Here is a 19,468-nt window from a genome sequence, read left to right on the forward strand (position 1 = left end):
ACTGGTTGTCAGAATGCATCCTTACCCGAGGTACCACTCGCTCTTGCAGCATTCGCCCGACTGGTGCTTGGGGGTTGGGTGCGGATTCAGTCGTGTTGCCACATACGCAGCATTCTTAAGCTTGGGGGTCTCCATGGTTTCCAAACTGCACAGACGTGGGGGCATAATCAGCAGCACGGTTAATAAGCGATACATTTAAAAAAATACATGTATAACATCAGAATCATCTCAGATTGGAAGTCTGCACAGATCACTGCAATCTTCAATATTTCATACTCAACAATGCAGAAACAGTAGACAAGCCTTGTGGGTGTGTCTGTTCTCTGCAGTACGATCACCTTTCTTCCAGGAACTCAAAACAGAAAAGTGGATGCCTTGCCTCATTCTCTACATGAACCAGAGGAAAGAAATGCTGGGTTATATCCTCTCACCCATAAACATATTCTAGCTGCTGTGATTTTCATTCTACGAGTACAACATCACAAAGCAGTGAATGCGGCCTGAACGGACCCCTTACTAATACCAGGAAACCGCATTGCGGGTAATTATTGGTTTTTAACAATTGTCTATAGCTTCCGACAGCTGATGTGCAACGTCAAGTTCTATCTTTCTTGTGCGATTCAAAGCTCGCCTTACACATAGGGGTCCGAGGTAACAATTACTTCAGCTGCAGTTTTCTTGGCCAAGATGGGTAATTTAAGTGCAGGAATATATACACTGTGTCCATCCTGCACCCAGGTGAAAGTAGAAAGAGATCCCACATACTCTACACTGAAAGCCCCAATCAGCCCATTAATGGCTCCCAGTGGCTCTACTTAACTGACTGTCAGGCAGAATTGCATGCAGTACCCTCTGGGGCCACCACACACAATCTCCACCATCAATAGGCTAGGTACCACACCCCAAGCAATGGCTCCAGCCAGGTGCAATTACTGCAAAATCTCTGTTAGGCAAAGAATGCTTTGAATCACCCCCACCCTCTTCAACCCCTGAGATTTAGGACATGTACCTCATTATGTTGTAGACTCCTCAGTGCACCAGCTTTCAGGACTTGTCTTAATTAGCATCACATTGCTTTATGAACACTGAGTCCTGGCACTGAGACACCTGCATCCTGGCTCCCCCACCCGGTCCTACAAGAGTACTCATTGCAGGGGAGGAGTGGTGGCAATAGTCCACAATCTATTCCTTTAACCATCACACACTGACCATCCCATGAACTGATTGTGTGCCCACTCCACATAAACCACCCTAACTGTTGCAAGCTCTTAGCCAGCCATAGAAAGTCAGCCGCCACCTCAATTCTTTAAAGATGCACACCATTTCGCTTAAAGTCAATTACCTCTAGCTAATGGCAAGTGCCCATTTTGCACTGTAACTGCTATTGTGAGGAATTGCCATCTGGCAAGGGTGCAAAGCCCTGGTTTTTCAAATAAATTGTTATTAACACAAAAATGATGCAGGTCATTCCATCCCCAAAAGGGGAATTGCTAACCTGACTCCTCTGGTCTTCAATTCCATGCCAAAAGCATGGTGTGCTTGTGCCCTCCTGCCTCAGTAGCCTGATCCGCAGCGCCTGCTCTAACCACAGTACAAAGGAAGAGCCAAGGTCTCAAGATGCCCCTCGACAACTGGAATAACAGAAAAGTCTCTGCAGCACAGGAACAGCATATAAGATATCACCCACCCCCGCCTGGTAAAAAAACTGCAATGATCAGAAGTAACCCATGCAGGTGGCAGGGCAAACTCTCAAATAAAGCTATGGCACTACTTATGATCATGACCGCCACATCCCAATTGATATGACCCATGTGTCAGCTCTGCTGCGGAAGGAGATGTGTATTCTGGGCAGCCGGGTGGAGACTGCAAAATGGCGGTACGGGAACCTGGAGGACTGGGCCTCTTTGGTCTCTTTTGTGAGGGCAGTTAACACCCTCCACCAGAGACAGCCACACAGCAGGTAGCTGTCCTGGCCCAGGCAGCAAGGGAGCACACGCAAGTGGACGGAGTAGTCTCACTCCATGGTGCTGCATCCCTAAAGGCCTTTTGCTCTTAGTGAGAAGGGAAGGGGCGGGATTAGAGTAGACAGGGGCGCTCTGGTCAAAGGAAGTAGACTTCCACCATTTTGTTTCTCTCTGCCGCTCTCTTTCCTGTCCCTTCCACTTCCTCTGGAGCAAAGCACTTTGGGTGTGACATCAGACGGGCAAAGTCTGCTCGGTTCAAGAATAGGGATTGGACCACTAAGTCAGGCTAGTTTTAGTCCAATCACCTGGGGACTTGCGTCTTTATAAGAAGGGGACGCCTACCCTTTCTTCAGATTCTCTCAGATCCTCTCAAGACACAAACATTCGCTCTGGAAGAAGTCTTCGTACTTTGGGAAAGTTGAACTTTCCAAAGCCCTCAGCCTAAGGTGAAGGAGAAGTGGTCCAAGGCAGAGGATCAGCTCCTTACCCACTCGCAGTGCACATTGGGACTAAACTTTGCTGTAGAGCAGGTCCTGTCCCTCTACCCCGGAATCGCCTAAGCTGGAAGAGCAGACCCTGTACGGAGCCATCCTGTCCTCTAATCCTCCGGAGTGGGACTCACAGCAGCCTGAGGGCCAGACCAGTCAAAGCTCACGGTTCTGCTGCACCTTGACCGAGAGGGAAGACACTGGTGCTGGTTTTTGCACTCCTCCAGAAATCTTTCATGCACTTCAAAACCAGCTCACCAATGCATCGTGCCCCAACTTGGCCAGTCCCCTACTAGGGCCGGATCAACTGCAATGCTGAGACCCCGATCCAAATCACTGGTGAGTCACATACATACTCTGACCAGGGGTTACAACCAAGGCTTGACCTGGCCAGCCCTTGAATGTTTGCTTCACCTACCAGCACATAAAACCACCACATCGACAACTGCCGCTCGCTGACAAACCAGTGGAGCGTCACTCGCTCCCAGCGGCTAAAGCCAGACTCAACCTGGGCCAAATGCAAAGAGATGCTGGGAACGCCCGACCAGCATCTTTGAAAGCCACCTACCACAGAGCAACCACATTCACCTGCTACTCAACGCTGGCTTGCTGTTTCGGTCCATATGATTGAACATGACCGAAATGAACTTCATCCGCTCGCATGAACGTTCGCTAACCCACCAAGAACCAAATCCCGGTACTGCTGACCACAAACTGCCCCCACTCGGTCCACTTGGGGCCTAGAAACATTTTAGGTCACAATATCACCTGTTAACATATCTTGTTTGTGGCTAGTAACTTACCTACCACTCCAGGGAACCACCCTCGGGGTGCTACTTTCCTCAGTCTGTGGCATCTTCTCTGTCCTTCCTATGAGGTGGGTTTTTGTACAGTATTTTCCATTTGTTCCATTGCAGATGGTGTGTCCAATTAAAGTATAAATATTAGTATAGAACCTTGATCGGACGTTCCCTTTATTTTGCACTGAGTTGTTTGGATCACTACTGGTTCACTTGCACACCCCTCTTAAGAGCACAGCCTTCCCTCGGCCCACGTTACCAAAAAAGGCAAAGGTGGTATATCTTTTAACTGCCCCTGTTTTCCTTTATGATTGCGCTGGGTTTTGGTTTAGAAGTGTGAGGGCTGAGTGGAACATGTTACCCCTACTCATCCTCATACTCCTGTGGAGCAGAACCCAATTTGTCACAACTATATATTGGAGTTCTATAACGTGCTAACTCATAGGGATGCCACTTCAAAATGTAATGCAACGTGCATTTCCATAGCGCCTTTCACAATTGGTATGGTCTCAATGACCTGTAGGTTGAACGCAGTTGGGGGACAGAGGTCCATGTATAATATCCAGAGGTTTCTAAGTGCGGACCCGGGGATCGAATCTGTGGTGCTCCGTGTCGTCTTGTTTCCAAGGCAAGCACTTTGCCCTTGAGCTATCCTCCCGAGACAATGCATGTGTGCATTTTAGCGAAAATGAGGGAAGTAGGGTGGCTAAATCCATGTTAGTCACCCATGTCGAGTAGGCTTTTAGATGGGTGCTAAAAGGGAGTTTGGAGAGAATGCGAGGGCAGGAGAGATATGATGTGTGCATCTAGACTGAATTTTGTTGTGGGGGATAGCTGCATTCTAATGGAAGATGTGCTGTTCACTGTGTCTTAGAGTGGTGCATGAGGATTGGAGAAAAACTAAACAGGACATTGCATATGATACAAATGTTCAATATATAGACATATATGACATTCATCACTCACCGTAATCGTATTTCTGGTGCTTGTATATGCTTAGATTCACATGCTGTGCATACAGTCTGACATCTAGTGGTAAAGACAGAGTATTGCATCTTTTGTTCAAAGATCGAAAAGGGGCGTCGACCTGGGCGCGCCTGTAACACTATCCCTATTGTGATGTGTAGTGTACCCATGGTCCCTCACATGTCTAGGTCCCGAGGTCCTGCCAGTTGTTTTTGTTCTGCCATGAGGGAGCCTGAAGAGAATATGTGAGCGAGTACCGAAGCAAGGAAGATGTAATATGTCCATGTTCCTTCAACTCCAAGAGGGGAGGATGGGTGGACGCATGTGAATTTAAGGAGATACAAGCATCAGAAATACAATTATGGTGAGTAATATAGGTCTCCCGATGCTCGTGAATCTGCTTAGATTCACATGCTGTGCATACAGTCTGACATCTAGTGGTAAAGACAGAGTATTGCATCTTTTGTTCAAAGATCGAAAAGGGGCGTCGACCTGGGCGCGCCTGTAACACTATCCCTATTGTGACGTGTAGTGTATCCATGATCCCTCACGTGTTCAGGTCCCGAGGTCACACCAGTTGTTTTTGTTCTGCCATGAGGGAGCCTGAAGAGACTACATGAGCGAGTACAGAAGCAAGGAAGATGTAATATGTCCATGTTCCTTCAACTCCAAGAGGGGAGGAAGGGTGGACGCATGTGAATCTAAGGAGATACAAGCATCAGAATTACAATTAGGGTGAGTAATATATGTCTTCCGATGCTTGTGAATCTGCTTAGAATCACATGCTGTGCATAGACTATCAAGCAGTGCCAGGAGATGGTGGTAGGAAGTGAGAAGGAACGACAATGAAGAGATGTTTAACACCGCTTGACCCTCCTGAGAATCAGTCCTAGAATGTGTATCTAAGCAGTAATGTTGAGTGAAAGTGTGAACAGAACTCCAGGTAGCAGCCTTGCAAATAGAATCAAGAGGAACATTTGCAATGAAAGCTATAGTACCTTCTGTGTCTCGAGCAGAACGTGCTCTAGGCCTAAAGTAAAGGGTAAATCTCTCTTAGCCACAGAGTAACACATGCCTTAGAGAGTGGGTCCCCCTTCTCTACCAGCGACAACAGAGACAAAGAATTGATCTGTCCTTCATAGTGGTTTTGTCTTATAAAGGTAGTACACAACTGCTCTCCTAACATCTAGTGTATGGAGGCTTCTTTCAGCTGAGATGGTGGGATGGTGAGAAAGTTGGGAGTTCAATGGACTGGTTTACATGAAACTTGGAAATCAATTAAGGTGCAAACCGTGGGTGTGCGCAGAAAGCCACTTTGTCTTTATGAATAGTAACAAACGGGTCTTGAATTGAGAAAGCCTGCAGTTCACTAACCCTCCTAATGAAAGTAACAGCCACCGGAAAAGTAGTCTTATAGGTGAGAGGCTTAAGAATAGCCTTGTGCATGAACTCGAAAGAAGGAAATCGCAGTGTGAGTGCATTTTAAAATACAGATTGTATTGCTTTAAACTTCATTAGAAGCAACTGTTGCCTCAATCTCACATCTTAAACCTTGAACTACAATATCCAGGAGTATTGTAGTTTGCGTGTTCTTTTTATTTGCTCACTGGCACGTGATAAATCGGTCTGTGCCGGTCCGTGCTGTCAGGGCTGTGGGGCTACTGAGTGAGTAAGCACTTTGTTTTCTACACAATACTTACTGCCTGCTACTGGTTATGCATCCCTTGCAACTGATTGAGATGGCCAGAGCATAATCTGAACTACATTCTCCTTCGTCTGTGCATCACTGCACCACCACACATTTTGCCAATGGCGCTGATTCAGCATTCACAAGGAAAGGGTTATTACACTCTTGAATCCAGTGTCGAGTAACATGCAACCCTCTCCCCTGGCTACACAAGGTCATGGCAAATGCAAAGACCTGCAAAACTCAGCTGTTCAGGGAGCCTTTGATATGGCTGTCCATAGTCTCTTTTCAGAGCCCGTGATTACTCAAAGGGATGGGGCTCCAGTATCCAGTGATATTCCCCCCACTCCCTCTGCTAAGGTCATACTGGATCCAGCTGTTCAGGGAGCCTATGATATGGCTGTCCATAGTCTCTTTTCAGAGCCCGTGATTACTCAAAGGGATGGGGGCTCCATTATCCAGTGATATCCCCCCCCACTCCCTCTGCTAATGTCATACTGGATCCAGCTGTTCAGGGAGCCTATGATATGGCTGTCCATAGTCTCTTTTCAGAGCCCGTGATTACTCAAAGGGATGGGGCTCCAGTATCCAGTGATATTCCCGCCCACTCCCTCTGCTAATGTCATACTGGATTCTAATTGGAGATGAAGTTAGCACTCTGGAACACTCGCGCCATCATTAAACATGCCACAGAGGTGGCAGAAGTATTGACTATTCACAATCTTGACATGATCTGTCTCACAGAAACTTGGCTAAATGCATAAAATAATCATGCTGCGCTATTGGCAACACCTGTGGGATATAAAATGATCAGATCGGATCGTAAAAAGGGCAGAGGTGGTGGGGTTTAAATATCATGTTCTTATCACTAACATTCTTGATGGCTGTAAACATCTCTCCATTAGAATCTGGATTCTACGGCAAGACCGGAGGTGAGCATTATGCTATAACTTCTTTATTATTGCTTCCAACAGTTTTTAAAACCTTCAACTTTTTCTTTTCCTTATTTTTTTTTCAGTTTGAAAACTGCAATCACGAGAAAAAACAAATAAAACACAGAGAGAAAAGATAGCTAAAAAACTACAATCCCCATGAGTCACTGCAGCATAGTAGTCCTGAGCCTCTGTCCTGCTGTCCAATTAGGGCTCTTCCTTAGGTACAAATCCCTGCTGCTCTAGGTCCTTTCCTCTTCTTTTTTGCTGCATCCGACAGCTGAGTGACTCTATACTACCTCACAATACAGTGTGTAGAATTTGAAGTATTTTCTAATATGTGCTTAGCATCGTCCACGCTAATAATGTACAATATATTATTCATGTAGAACGTCGCATAGGTAGATCATATGCTTATGTTTCTCACCGGCATCCCTCATTCAATGCGATTGAGCACATCACGTACATACTATTCCAGAAGCAGCAAGGCCCGCAAGCGACGCTTGCACAGGGCTCCGGTCTGCTTTCACATTCCACTTTCACCTTCTGTAGTATTATTAGGGTGCCTTACTTGACAGATTGCAGACAGCCCGTTCACACAGCGGTGATATTTATGATGCGCCAAGCGTCGGACGGCGCATGCGCATTGGTTCATAACACATAATGTTCCAAATCTAACTCGAAACACAATTCCACCACTACACAGGCCCTAAAGCGGCTATAAGAAGAGTGAACACAGCGTTTCAACAGCAATTAAGGGGCTAAACGACTATTTTTCAATATAAAAAATATACATATATAGATTACACGGCCCATGGTAGCGGCCGTGAAGTTTTGGTTAAGTTGCTAAACCCATAGGAAGACCACTTTTCGGTCGGCTTATAACTTCGCTCCTCCTGGAGGAATCCTCACCAAACTTTGCAAAACAAGTATATGGCACCGCTCTGAATCTTTTCTGCAAGTTTGGTGAGGATTCGTGCAGGGGGGACAAAGTTATAGGGGGGGTCCCACATTTTTTTTTTCCATGAATGGGCAAAAACGGCTACAGCCCAAACGGCTGGACGGATTTCACCAAATTTGCAGCAGGAGTAGTTCTACCACTCTTTAAAAAAGCTTCACTGGACCCAACCATCCAGACTAATTATATGACTATCACAATGGTACAGTTTTTACTCAAGATATTAGACAAAGCAGCGTACCTAACAGATCCAAGCGTATCTGGAGACAAATAACATTTTAGATCAGCAACAATCAGGTTTGTGGCAAATTCCTTGAATAGACAACTCGTAAGTAGGTAGTTTGTTAGATTAGTTGTTTATTGATTGACGCTCCTTCGAGGCTAGTTTTTAGAATGAAAATAATTGCCTATTTTGCCATAGATCACATATTCATTAGTGAATTCTGTTTTTATCCTTAACGGTTCCATAAGTCAAATAGACTAACTGGTGCGTTTTGTCCAATGTCAAAGCAATTTTAATATCAAAGCATTTTTAGTGTCCAAACTTGGTACCATAACAAAAAAAAAGTTCCCTCTTTGGAACCAGATACAAATAAAAAATATGTTTTCCTCAATTCCTCTACATGTGTTTCACCACTGTAATCAAGTGGCTCGTCAGGAGGGATTGAAAGCAACTAATATGTGTCAATGATTATCTGTTGTAGAGACTTGTGCATGCATTTTCATAGTGCAAATAACATGGTCGTATCCTGTGTTGCTCTTGATGTAAACAGTGGTGGGGAAAAAGGGGAATCCTCCCTGTTGAATGGATAGCCCAGCAACACTGCTCCATAATTTGATTACTTTACATTGGATATTGGGGAGACAATATTTGAGGCCACCTTTCACAGTTAGAAAATAGAACTAAAAAAAATTATCTTAAAGGTTCCATCTACTTTAGATTTCTCAGTAAAGTAGACCGACTGAATACGATTCTCCAGACTGAATAAGATTCTCCAACAATTCCATTACCATTTTGTGTTATGCTAATGGTAATAATGAGGCATTCATCCCCCCCGTTCCAGCCCCATGAAGGCCATTAGCACCCCAGGTTGCCAAAGCGGTAACCTGGGGTGCTAAAAATAAAATAAGGTTTTAAAAAAAGGATTTTCCTTCCTACAGCGGATGCGGCGGTGGCACCCGCCACCGCCGAAATAAGGTAAGTAGGGGGGATAAAAAATTAAATGGGATGGAGGGTGGGGGGGAAGATGGCAGCGGGGAGAGCCGGCCATCAGGCGGCTTGGAACACAAGCTTGTACCGGCCGTTCAAGTCTGCGTTCCAAGCCAACTTATTGGCTGGCTCCCCCACCCAGGGTGCTAATGGGCAATTGCAACCTAGAGAAAAATGTTAAAAGGACAAAAACATTACTTTTATTCTAGCATACAGTAAGGACCATAATCGATGGACCTTTATAACTATCCACAGTCTCCACACTCCCCTTTCCAGGATATCGATCATTAAAAAGACCCGGATGGCACGTGCACACCATCGCACAGGGCAGCCCTTCTACCCTTTTACATTTTATATTTGTAACACTCCCTCAATGCTTGCTTACAAACAGTCACACATCCATCCACCAATCACTTCTAAAACATTTACATATAACCCTATCACCTATGAAGCTTCCACACAATAACCTACATTTAATCTTTTACAAATCTTGTGCATCTGCATTTCCCTTACTTATACCTCCTCCCAATGATTTCACACGCGTACAGTTAACATTTCCAATTGAGGTTAATCTCCATCCTGTTATCCCATCAGTATCAAGCCACGTGTTGCTGCGTTGTGACCCGCCCGTGATTCTGACTAAGGTACATCTTGGCTATCACTTGCATGGCATTGTGAACTCCTACTAGCACCGTGTTACTAGAGTTGTTATGTTATGTCTATGTTGTGTCTATGCTTAGAGGTAGCTGGAGAGTAGTGTGACTACGGTTTTGCTGGTGATTGATCCTCGATATTTCATTCTACAGACACGTTGGTAATGCAGGTTTCCACTGAGTGTAGCTAACCGAGCGGTATTGTAGCGATCCAGCGAGTATTAGACACGTATATAACAAATACTTAAGCCAATCCCAGTACTGCAAAGTGTGCACCGGCATGGTCGATATGGAGTGTGAGCTCGCCACCCATAAGGCTGTAACTGCAAGCAGAATATAGTTTTGCATTTAAACCTACCACTTCAGCCATGCCGAAATGCCCCAATAAGCAAATGACAGTACACATGTCTCCTTGCTGACAGCCAGGCCAATTGCCCAGACACCAATGTTTTATCACTGTGTTGTGAACTTACATTTTTGCACTTCTGAAAAAAATAAAAACGCAGGACATGTTTGCAAAGCCATGCTTTCAAATTCTTGCTGATCGTCCTCGTGCATATTTGCTGCAATCCCATCCAGCACTTCAACCTCGAAATCCCACGATACAAGAGAGAAAAGAAGGGGGCAGTAGTTTCAAAGTACTCGCCCCTAAGCACTGGAACGCCCAACACATCAACATCAAGAAGGAAACATCCTTCCCACACTTTAAAGAATTGCTCAAAACAAGGTTATTCAACCAGTTTTAACACAGCCTAGTCACTCGTCTCCCATACTATCTCTTTATCCCTATTGTATATAAATGGATATAACTGTATATAACTGTATATATTGTAGAAATGTAACCAAAAGTGTACTACCTCTCTGTAGAGAGCACCACTAATACTGTACCTGATTGGACTGTAACTACGCCGCAATACCTCAGGGTCTGGGCGTATTATAAATGTAATAAATAAAAAATAAATAAACCTGTACCCACATGCAAATTTCTTGTCCCATTCAAACCTATCACAATTTCGGAAAACCTTACCACATAGCCGGGTCCCTGGTAGCCATGACCACTTTAACCCCATTGCTGGTCCCTCGTGGTCATGGCCAGTAGCCAGATTGTCCCTCGGTCATCAAAGTTATAACACTATTTTTCAAAAAATAAAACACAGACACATTTGCAAAACCACGCTTTCAGGTCCTTGCCAATGCTACTTACATGAGTTTCCTGCAAATCCAGGCATGTTTTATTTTTTGAAAAGTGTCAAAATGTGCATACATAAAATAGTCATAACTCAGCCCCCACTTGACAAAATCCATTCAGACTTTGGACGAACATTCAAGGTTGGGTCTATAATCTTTCTGAAAACCTTGTTCACATTCGTCAAACGGCAACAAAGTTATAAGCCATCTAAAAGTGTTGAGGTTCCGGACTGTTCGCAGACACCGGAGAAAAGAAACGCCAGGAAGACAGGGTATTCAGGGGTACAGATGAACAGTGACAATCACAATGAAACACCAGCTCTTTGGGCTTTTTAAGGCCATATCCCATTCCATCCTCATCACCCCCTTACACCTCTCCCAAGAATAGTTTGACAAGTGCAATGTTGTGTTTAATATGTTTTCACTGCGATGTTCGCGGCATCGACCACAGTCTGCAAATCCAACATGGCGGGCGTTTCCAAAATCTGACACACCTCACACTTTTCACCATCCAATCGGTGGGCGCGTCCGATGTCTGCGGACCTCATGATGCCTTCTGGGCCTATCAGAGGCCTGTCCACAGACCGAACAGGGAAGCGAGTCCGCGGACCGAACCCAGATTTCACTTAATTTTTTGTACATACCTTTAGAAAAAAAACGACTGGACGGATTTACACCAAAATGAAATGTTCAGCATACTTCCCAACATGCTACAAACCTGAAATTTGGAATGCGAGTAGGTTCCATAGTGTAGACAATGTAAAATGTATAAAATATACATTATTCAGATTTTTGCCGTAGTCCGACAAACTTCAGCAATTCATTGTTCCTAAACTTTCCACACTATCAGCATTCTAGCTGACATTAGCGGCACTCACTTTTGAAGTCATGCGGGTGAATGTAAACTTTTGTGGTAATGCGGGTGACAGGAAATGGTGCATGTCTCTCCACTAGTGTCTGCAATGATGCTGTCCGTCACATTGTGGCAAATCTCTCATGATTATTACAGAAACTTAATTTTCCTCCGTAGTTGGTGAACGTATGCCATCTCAACAGTATGAAGCGTACATGCTTCATTCAGCCAAGCACGTATGGGTAAGGCACTTCAAGCTTACACAATTCAGCCCTACACGTACAGCACGTATTTTGAGGTTGCTGCTGCTTTGGCTCTAGATCGGGACATCAATAATGTTGCTGCGCAATCTCAATGCTCCAACTCAAAGTAGTTGGCATTGATTTACGGGATTCATGCTTTTCTCATGGTCAGCTTTATGTGGCTTGCTCCAGATTTAGAAACAAAGACAATTTATTCAAAGTACCTCCTACAGGTAAGACTAGAAATATTGTCAACAAAGAAGCATTGGTGTAGTTCAGTAAATAAACTTCAAACTAGGACTGAAGTAGGAATGAATGTGCCAAGCACGGGTACACCAGCAAGTAGTTTATAACAGGAAGTGATGTTGACATCCGGTACAAAATGCCAGCAGGCCCTGTGGCAAAATGGTCGCCATATTGAAATGGTGTAAAGACTCTTTTTAAAAATCAGTCTAGGTAAAACTACAGATGCCTGTATGCAGGCATGTGGAGCTACATTTACTAAAAAGAAGCGTTTGTGACCAAAACCAACCCAAAAGTAAAACAGTATAAACAAACTAAATAAGCTAAAATAATGTCAAAACTACAGTAAACAAAACGTAAACAAAGTAAAGAAGGACTACAAAACAATTAGACAGCAAAACGTGTGAGAAACAGTATGAAGAAAAAACAAGAAACAAATAGCAGCAATACGTAACCCACCTGCATAAAAACTGTAAAAGAGGGTGTATGCAGGAGTTCTAAGCCGGGCAGTCCGGCATCCCCACCGCCAATGGCAAAGCCAAGTGGCCCATCACAAGGTCCTGTGAGAAACCTGAAGGTGTCTCACCCGCTAGTCCCCGGAGAACTGTCATCCAGGTGGCCAGGACACGGCCATCGCTATTGGATCCATTTCACTGGGGTAGACCAGTGGGGGAGGATCACCTGGGTGAGGGGTCTTCGAGGAGTGGAAGTGGTACACCGACGGGCGAGATGCAGTGCCCCATTCCCTGTAACACCTTTTCCCCATCCTGCCCTGAAGGATATTTAGAAGCTCTACCCCCTCGCCCCCTTTTCAGACACAAACACTTTCTTACACCGTAACCGACACCGAACTAACATCAGAGCTGTTTACCTGACATGTCCCAACACACGAGTCAGGCAACTGACAATAACCACGCACACCTGACGGCCCTTTACCTTCCCCACAGGGATAAAAGGCGGAGCATGAAAGCACACTTTGAGCAAGGCCGAACGCATGAGGAAACAGCTACACCGAACCGGTAGTTCAAACGGAGGAGAAAGGTGGCGAGACCTAGAAGGACGACAAAGGGGGAACTACCCTTTCCCTTTTCACCTCAGACCTGCAAAACCTCAGGGAGGGAAATCACAAGACCGGGAGTTACAGCTGGCGTGTGGAGGAGCAGATGTCAATGGTGCACGGGGGCCTCCAGCATTGATAGCACAGGTGGGGCGGCATGCTAGCTACCGCAGTACCATCCTTGACACCAGAGGCAAGACCAGCCAACGGGTTCAACACAGCCGGTGAGTCGGAAGAAGCTAACAAAACTGACATGTGTTGAGTCCAAGGTTGCAAGTGGCAACATTTGATGAATGTAGGAACGAGAAACTGAGAACTTGTGTATATTCGAACGTTTGTGAAAGCCCAGAGAAGGGCCAGCTACAGAGTGGCCAGGCGCCGTAGGTGTTCTCTGTCGAAGGACTTTTGATGGCCCCTTTTGTGTTGAGAACTAAAAGTACCAGAAGGCCCTGGTCCTACTAATGTCACGTCAAATCCTTTGTACAATCAGAAGTCTCTGACTGGTGGTTGAGCGAGAAGGCTAGGGGAAGGGAACCCCGCTTTCAGAGAAGATTGTTAACTGTGAAATAAGGCAAGTGTGAACCCGACAGAGGGATGCCGCAAGAAAGCTAGGAGAAGGAAACCCCTGCTTCCTGAAGAAAATGAGAAATATGTGAACTGTGTTAGAAATACATGAACTGTGTTAAAGAAAGTCCGTAGTGAACCCGACGGAGGGAGGTCCAGTTGCAAGGAGGATCTGAGCCCGGCGGAGGGAGATCCTATGGGCGAAGAGCAATCGCCCAAAGTGCAAAACTGCCGAAAGAATCTGTGTTCGTTTACTGTAATGTGCCTCATGCTGCAGAGGCCCAGTAGTGTACTGTGCTCGACTTGTCCCGTTCTTAACACGTAGGGAAGGGAGACCCCGCCCTACCATTTTGACTTATAAGCCATCTAAAAATGTTGAGATACCGTACTGTTCGTGGACATCGGAAAAAAGAAACGCCAGGAAGACAGGGTATTCAGGGGTACAGATGAATAGTGACAATCACAATGAAACGCCAGTTCTTTGGGCTTTTTATGGCCATATCCCTTTCCATCCTCATCACCCCCTCACACCTCTCCCAAGATTAGTTTGACAAGTGCAATGTTGTGTTTAATATGTTTTCACTGCGATGTTCGCGGACATCGACCACAGTCTGCGAATCCAACATGGCGGGTGTTTCCAAAATCTGACACACCTCACACTTTTCACCATCCAATCATCGGGCGCGTCCGATGTCTGCGGACCTCATGCCGCCCTCTGGGCCTATCAGAGGCCTGTCCACAGACCGTACAGGGAAGTGAGTCCGCGGACCGAACCCAGATTTCACTTAATTTTTTGTATATACTTTTACAAAAAAACTACTGGACGGATTTACACCAAAATGAAATGTTCAGCATACTTCCCAACATGCTACAAACCTGAAATTTGGAATGCGAGTAGATTCCATAGTGTAGACAATGTAAAACGTATAAAATATACATTTTTCAGATTTCTGCAGTAGTCCGACAAACTTCAGCAATTCATTGCTCCTAAACTTTCCACACTATCAGCATTCTAGCTGACATTAGCGGCACTCACTTTTGAAGTCATGCGGGTGACGTAAAATGGGGCTTTTGTGGTAATGTGGGTGACAGAAATTGGTGCATGTCTCTCCACTAGTGTCTGCAATCATGCTGTCCGTCACATCGTGGCAAATCTCTCATGATTATTACAGAAACTTAATTTTCCTCCGTAGTTGATGAACGTATGACATCTCAACAGTATGAAGCGTACATGCTTCATTCAGCCAAACACGTATGGGTAAGGCACTTCAAGCTTACACAAGTTAGCCCTACACGTACGGCACATATTTTGAGGTTGCTGCTGCTTTGGCTGTAGATCGGGACATCAATAATGTTGCTGCGCAATCTCAAAGCTCCAACTCAAAGTAGTTGGCATTGATGAACAAGTTACTTTCTTACCAGGTAACGTTCTTTCGATGGGATGGTCCGACGACGTATTCCATATCTATGACATGTAATCACCACAGCTGTGCTGCTTCGGAAACTTTTTCGGCGTCTGCGTCCTGCGTCGATGACGTCGATGCGCCGCCGTCGAGGACCTCCTCCGACGTCCGACGTCATCCGATGTGATAAGTAGGACGCACGACGCCAGTAGCCTCAGTTGTAGTTTTTTCCCCCAGAACGTGTGACATTAGTCAACTGACAGTCCGACACAAAGCCTTGCGGAACGTAAGCTGCAATCGCAACAGAAATTCTGCAGCGGGGAAGGCAGGGTGGGAGCGATATGGAATACGTCGTCGGACCATCCCATCGAAAGAACGTTACCAGGTAAGAAAGTAACTTGTTCTTCGAGGGGATTGGGTCCTCCGACGTATTCCATATCTATGACAGACTCCCAAAGCAGTACCAAATCAAGGAGGAGGGAAAGAATTTAGAAACAAAATTTAGAATAGCCAATCAAATAGCAGAGCAAAGGACCGCCTTGCCAAAGGCCAGATCCTGCCCTCTGATGGAATCGAGGGAATAATGCCGTACAAATGTATGTACTGAAGCCCAGGTGGCAGCATCACAGATGTTGCGAATAGGAACACCCCTCTGCAGGGCAGTAGATGCAGCCACGCCCCTGGTAGAATGGGCCCGCAAGCCAGCCGGTGGGTCCTTACCCGCCAAGCGGTAACACTCCGAGATGGCCAAAATAATCCAGCGTGACAAAGTCTGTTTCGTCACAGCTTGCCCCAAGCGCTTACCAGCGTAACCAATAAAGAGTTGATCGTCCACTCTGACCCGGGACATGCGAGAAACATAAAAGCTCAAAGCTCTCCTAGGATCAAGCCTATGGAGCCTCTCCTCTTCCTTACCAGGATGCGGAGGAGGATAGAATGCCGGAAGAACAATCTTCTGGGCCAAATGAAATTCCGTCACTACCTTTGGAAGAAAAGAAGGACGAACTCGAAGGACAACCCTGTCCTTGTGAAATACAGTGAAGGGTGGCTTAACAGAAAGTGCCTGTAACTCACTCACTCTGCGAGCGGAAGTAACCGCAACTAAAAACACAGTTTTCAAAGTCAACAGCCTCAAAGGGCAAGAATGTAAAGGCTCAAACGGAGCACCCATAAGAAACCTAAGAACAAGGTTTAAATCCCAACCGGGCACCAGGAAAGGCGACGGAGGGAACACATTAGTGAGCCCTTTCAGAAACTGTGAAATTAAAGGGATTTTAAAGTAAGAACATTCTTCAGATGAGCGCTTAAAGATGGACAGCGCCGCCAGGTAACCTTTAATGGTACCCACTTGCAAGCCCCTGTGGGCCAAAGAAAGCAAAAAGGACAGAACCATGGGGATGTCACATGCAAAAGGATCCACATTCTGAACTCTGCACCAGTCGCAGAACTTACGCCAACGGCAACGGTACAGAGACTTAGTTGCGGGCCTTCGGGCCGAAAGCAACACCTCCATCACGTCTTCAGGGAGGTCCCAATCCTTATACCTCAACCTTTCAGAAGCCAAGCGTGAAGGTTGAGGGATCCGACCTCTGGATGGAGAACCTGACCCCCCTCCCGTGAGAGCAGATCGTCTCGGTAGGGAAGACGACGTGGAGGGCAGATGGACAAGTCGAGAAGGTCCGGGTACCACGTCCTCCGAGCCCACGCCGGAGCCATGAGGATCATCCGGGAACCGAACTTCCGTAACCTCCGCAGCACTTGCGGGATGACGGGGACTGGAGGAAACGCGTACAGCAGCGGGAATGACCACTCCACCACAAACGCGTCGCCTAAGGCTCCTTTCGGAGGAAATTCCCGCGAGCAAAACCTCTCGCACTTCCGGTTGACACTGGAGGCGAAGAGATCCACTTGAGGGGTCCCCCAAAGGGCGAAGATCTCCAGGAGAATCTCCTGAGCCAACTCCCACTCGTGAGAGATCGCGCTCTGCCTGCTCAGAGCGTCCGCCGTCACGTTTTCGTCTCCGGCCAGATGAACTGCCGAGATCGAAACTTCCTGCCGGATGGCCCAGAACTCGAGCTGCATCGCCTCCCTGCACAGAGGTAGTGACCCTGCCCCCCCCTTTTTGTTGAGGTAGTGCATGGCCACAGTGTTGTCCGTCATGATCAGGACAGCCTTTCCTCGCACAGTCGGCAGAAAAGCCTTCAGGGCTAGCCTGACGGCCCTCAGCTCCAACAGATTGATATGGAGTCTGGACTCCGACGGAGACCAACGACCGCTGACTGTCAGCCCGTTGGCATGAGCTCCCCATCCCGTGAGGGATGCATCCGTCACGATCGTCACCTCCGGCCAGGGTAGCCAAAATGGAGCCCCCTTCATCAAGTTGCCTTCGACGGCCCACCACAGAAGGTCCCGGGCGACCGAGGGCGGCACCTGAACCGGGTCCGACATCCTGCCGGAGGACTGCGACCATTGCGTCTTGAGTGCCCACTGCAAAGATCTCATCCGCAGGCGAGCCTCTGGCACCAGAAGAATGCAGGATGCCATGAGGCCGAGCAACCTCAAGAACTCGAACGCCGGGAGCGTCTGGGCATGCTGAAACTTGTGCACCATCTGCTGAATGTGAAGAGCCCTCACCTGGGGAGGAAAACACTGCCCCAGGGAAGTGTCGAGCACTGCTCCGATGTACTGGAGCCTCTGTGTTGGCGTCAAATGGGACTTCTTTAAATTGAGGGAGAAGCCCAGCCTGTGAAGGGAGTGGCAGGCGACGGACAGATGATCCAGGACTTGCTCGGGAGAGCTCCCCCTGATCAACCAATCGTCCAGGTAGGGGTAGACGTGAATCCCCCCTTGCCTGAGATGCGCTGCCACCACCACCATGAGCTTGGTGAAAACCCTCGGGGCGGAGGTCAAACCGAACGGCAGGACCCGAAACTGAAAGTGCGAGTCGCCAACCGCGAACCTCAGGTACTTCTTGTGCTTGGGATGGATCGGCACATGGAAGTAAGCATCCTTGAGGTCGAGTGACACCAACCAGTCCTGAAGCTGAAGGGCCTGGAGGACTTGAGAGAGAGTAACCATCTTGAACTTGTCCTTCCTGAGGAGTTTGTTCAAACCGCGCAAGTCCATGATGGGTCTCAATCCCCCGTCTTTCTTCGAAATCAAAAAATAAGGGGAATACCATCCCTTGTTCCTCTCCGCTACAGGCACCAGTTCTATGGCGCCTTTCTCCAGCAGGGCTTGAATTTCCTGCGCAAGGAGCGGATCCGGACACTTCAAAGAGAGGTTCCCCGGTGGATTGTCGCGAGGCCTGTGCCGAAAGGGAAGACAGTAGCAGTGGGTTATGATCTCCAGAACCCACACATCTGAAGTAATGGCACGCCACTCTACAAGATGCTGCGCCAGCCTTCCCCCAACCGGCGAACCATGGTACATGGCCTCATGACTGAGTAGGAGCGGCTGCGGCGTTACCTGAGGGCAAAGAGGCAACTGCCCGAGCGGCCTTGGCACCACGGGTACCTTGTCGTCCACCTCTGGTACCCCTGCGTTGGCCCCTTTGACTGCCAGCTCCTCTCGCTTTACCAAAGGACGAGTAATAGCGAAAGGAGCCACCCCTCCACTGCTGTCCCCTAGGACGAAAAGGCGGAGGTTGGCGAACTGCAGCGCCCAACGACTTCGCTGCAGCTTTTGAGGTCTGCAACCTCTCAAGGCTCTCGTCAGCCTTGCTGCCAAAAAGATGTTCACCATCAAAGGGCATGTTGAGGAGCCGGGACTGCACATCAGGAGCAAACTCCGACTTCCGCAACCACGCAAACCTGCGTATCACGGTGCTCGCCGCCATGGACCTACTGACGCATTCAGCTAAGTCCAAACCCGACTGAACGGACTCACACATGGCATCCTTACCATCCTGGACCATAGCAAGGAAACCAACCCGTTCGTCCCCTTCGGGAATATGTTCAGCCGCTAACGCAACACAGTTCCACAGAGTGTGCGTGAAACGCGACAAGGCACAAATGGAGTTGGCTGCCTGAAGCGCCATACCACCAGAAGAAAACACCTTCTTCGCCCAGCCATCAAAACGTTTGTCGTCCCTATCAGGAGGGATGGTAGGGTACGACGCCTGCTTTGCCGGGGCCGTGGCCGCCTGCACCACCAAACTTTCCGGAGTGGGGTGCCTGGTCAAGTAGCAGGGGTCGCCACTGGCTGGACGGTATTTTCGCGACAAGGATCTGCCCACTGCCGGGAGACTCTCCGGAGCAG

Source organism: Ambystoma mexicanum, chromosome 4p (genome assembly GCF_040938575.1).
Source record: "Ambystoma mexicanum isolate Mex_15411 chromosome 4p, UKY_AmexF1_1, whole genome shotgun sequence".
NCBI classification, from domain to species: domain Eukaryota; kingdom Metazoa; phylum Chordata; class Amphibia; order Caudata; family Ambystomatidae; genus Ambystoma; species Ambystoma mexicanum.